Below are 4,297 nucleotides of genomic sequence, written 5' to 3'. Positions count from 1 at the left end.
CTTATATTACCTTGTATATATTTCCTGTTATTGCCTAATTTTGTCAGCGATTTCGGACCACACGTTGCACTCTACTATGTGGAAATATTACTATTTATGTAACACTATTGATAAACTGTAAACTTTCGTCAGTACGCAATTCGATAAGGACTTCCGGCTCCTCGGGCTGGTGCGAATATTTCAATGTCCCTTATGTTCCAATCCGTTGGTTTGTGACAAACCTTTACGCGACCCTCGCTCGCTGCGCTCGCTCGAAAACTATAGCCTAACCTAAAACCAATACCTCTTGCGTTCGTTATTCGATAAGGCGGCGACTTATTTCTAATTTGCTAACGTGTCGGATCGGTTGTGAGGTTGGACTAGATTTATACGAGCGAGCGGAGCGAGCGAGCTACGATTACAATTTCCACGCTATACATATACCTTATATTGCCTTGCATATTTTTCCGGTTTTTGCCTAATTTAGTCAGCGATATCGGACCACACGTTGCACTGTAATAAGTGTAAATATTACTATTTGTGTAAAACTATTGATAAACTGTAAACTTTCGTCAGTACGCAATGCGATCAGGACTTCCGGCTCCTCGGGCTGGTGCGAATATTTCAATGTCCCTATGTGCCAAGCCGTTGATTTGTGACACACCTTTACGCTTCCCTCGCTCGCTGCGCTCGCTCGAAAAATATAGCCTAACCTAAAACCAAGCCCTCTTGCGTTCGTTATTCGATAAGGAGGCCACTTGTTTCAAATTTGCTAACGTGTCGGATCGGTTGTGAGGTTGGACTAGATTTATACGAGCGAGCGGAGCGAGCGAGCTACGATTACAATTTCCACGCTATACATATACCTTATATTGCCTTGCATATATTTCCTGTTTTTGCCTAATTTAGTCAGCGATATCGGACCACACGCTGCACTGTACTATGTGAAAATATTACTATTTATGTAAAACTATTGGTGAAATGTAAACTTTTGTCAGTATGCAATTCGATAAAGACTTGCGGTTCCTCGGGCTGGTGCAGATATTTCAATGTCCCTATGTTCCAAACCGTTGGTTTGTGACACACAATTACGCGTCCCTCACTCGCTGCGCTCGCTCGAACACCATAGGCTAACCTAAAACCAATCCCTCTTGCGTTCGTTATTCGATAAGGCGGCGACTTATTTCAAATTTGCTAACGTGTCGGATCGGTTGTGAGGTTGAACTGGATTTTTACGAGCGAGCGGAGCGAGCGAGCTACGATTACAATTTCCAAGCTGTACATATACCTTATATTGCCTTGCATATATTTCCTGTTATTGCCTAATTTTGTCAGCGATTTCGGACCACACGTTGCACTGTACTATGTGGAAATATTACTATTTATGTAAAACTATTGATAAACTGTAAACTTTCGTCAGTACGCAATGCGATCAGGACTTCCGGCTCCTCGGGCTGGTGCGAATATTTCAATGTCCCTATGTGCCAAACCGTTGGTTTGTGACAAACTTTTACGCGACCCTCGCTCGCTGCGCTCGCTCGAAAACTATAGCCTAACCTAAAACCAATACCTCTTCTGTTCGTTATTCGATAAGGCGGCGACATATTTCTAATTTGCTAACGTGTCGGATCGGTTGTGAGGTTGGACTAGATTTATACGAGCGAGCGGAGCGAGCGAGCAACGATTACAATTTCCAAGCTACACATATACCTTATATTACCTTGTATATATTTCCTGTCATTGCCTAATTTTGTCAGCGATTTCGGACCACACGTTGCACTCTACTATGTGGAAATATTACTATTTATGTAAAACTATTGATAAACTGTAAACTTTCGTCAGTACGCAATTCGATAAGGACATCCGGCTCCTCGGGCTGGTGCGAATATTTCAATGTCCCTATGTGCCAAACCGTTGGTTTGTGACAAACCTTTACGCGACCCTCGCTCGCTGCGCTCGCTCGAAAACTATAGCCTAACCTAAAACCAATACCTCTTGCGTTCGTTATTCGATAAGGCGGCAACTTATTTCAAATTTGCTAACGTGTCGGATCGGTTGTGAGGTTGGACTAGATTTATACGAGCGAGCGGGGCGAGCGAGCTACGATTACAATTTCCACGCTATACATATACCTTATATTGCCTTGCATATATTTCCGGCTTTGCCTAATTTAGTCAGCGATATCGGACCACACGCTGCACTGTACTATGTGAAAATATTACTATTTATGTAAAACAATTGATGAAATGTAAACTTTTGTCAGTATGCAATTCGATAAAGACTTGCGGTTCCTCGGGCTGGTGCGAATATTTCAATGTCCCTATGTTCCAAACCGTTGGTTTGTGACACACAATTACGCGTCCCTCACTCGCTGCGCTCGCTCGAACACCATAGGCTAACCTAAAACCAATCCCTCTTGCGTTCGTTATTCGACAAGGAGGCGACTTATTTCAAATTTGCTAACGTGTCGCATCGGTTGTGAGGTTTGACTAGATTTTTACGAGCGAGCGGAGCGAGCGAGCAACGATTACAATTTCCAAGCTATACATATACCTTATATTACCTTGTATATATTTCCTGTTATTGCCTAATTTTGTCAGCGATTTCGGACCACACGTTGCACTCTACTATGTGGAAATATTACTATTTATGTAAAACTATTGATAAACTGTAAACTTTCGTCAGTACGCAATTCGATAAGGACATCCGGCTCCTCGGGCTGGTGCGAATATTTCAATGTCCCTATGTGCCAAACCGTTGGTTTGTGACAAACATTTACGCGACCCTCGCTCGCTGCGCTCGCTCGAAAAATATAGCCTAACCTAAAACCAAGCCCTCTTGCGTTCGTTATTCGATATGGAGGCGACTTGTTTCAAATTTGCTAACGTGTCGGATCGGTTGTGAGGTTGGACTACATTTATACGAGCGAGCGGAGCGAGCGAGCTACGATTACAATTTCCACGCTATACATATACCTTATATTGCCTTGCATATATTTCCTGTTTTTGCCTAATTTAGTCAGCGATATCGGACCACACGTTGCACTGTACTATGTGTAAATATTACTATTTGTGTAAAACCATTGATAAACTGTAAACATTCGTCAGTACGCAATGCGATCAGGACTTCCGGCTCCTCGGGCTGGTGCGAATATTTCAATGTCCCTATGTTCCAAACCGTTGGTTTGTGACACACCTTTACGCGTCCCTCGCTCGCTGCGCTCGCTCGAAAACTATAGCCTAACCTAAAACCAATCCCTCTTGCGTTCGTTATTCGATAAGGCGGCGACTTATTTCAAATTTGCTAACGTGTCGGTTCGGTTGTGAGGTTTGACTCGATTTTTACGAGCGAGCGGAGCGAGCGAGCAACGATTACAATTTCCAAGCTATACATATACCTTATATTACCTTGTATATATTTCCTGTTATTGCCTAATTTTGTCAGCGATTTCGGACCACACGTTGCACTGTAATAAGTGTAAATATTACTATTTGTGTAAAACTATTGATAAACTGTAAACTTTCGTCAGTACGCAATGCGATCAGGACTTCCGGCTCCTCGGGCTGGTGCGAATATTTCAATGTCCCTATGTTCCAAACCGTTGGTTTGTGACACACAATTACGCGTCCCTCACTCGCTGCGCTCGCTCGAACACCATAGGCTAACCTAAAACCAATCCCTCTTGCGTTCGTTATTCGACAAGGAGGCGACTTATTTCAAATTTGCTAACGTGTCGCATCGGTTGTGAGGTTTGACTAGATTTTTACGAGCGAGCGGAGCGAGCGAGCAACGATTACAATTTCCAAGCTATACATATACCTTATATTACCTTGTATATATTTCCTGTTATTGCCTAATTTTGTCAGCGATTTCGGACCACACGTTGCACTCTACTATGTGGAAATATTACTATTTATGTAACACTATTGATAAACTGTAAACTTTCGTCAGTACGCAATTCGATAAGGACTTCCGGCTCCTCGGGCTGGTGCGAATATTTCAATGTCCCTTATGTTCCAAACCGTTGGTTTGTGACAAACCTTTACGCGACCCTCGCTCGCTGCGCTCGCTCGAAAACTATAGCCTAACCTAAAACCAATACCTCTTGCGTTCGTTATTCGATAAGGCGGCGACTTCTTTCTAATTTGCTAACGTGTCGGATCGGTTGTGAGGTTGGACTAGATTTATACGAGCGAGCGGAGCGAGCGAGCTACGATTACAATTTCCACGCTATACATATACCTTATATTGCCTTGCATATTTTTCCGGTTTTTGCCTAATTTAGTCAGCGATATCGGACCACACGTTGCACTGTAAT

The sequence above is a fragment of the Bombus terrestris genome, unplaced genomic scaffold (genome assembly GCF_910591885.1).
Source record: "Bombus terrestris unplaced genomic scaffold, iyBomTerr1.2, whole genome shotgun sequence".
Lineage (NCBI taxonomy): Eukaryota > Metazoa > Arthropoda > Insecta > Hymenoptera > Apidae > Bombus > Bombus terrestris.
This window is presented reverse-complemented; position numbering follows the sequence as displayed.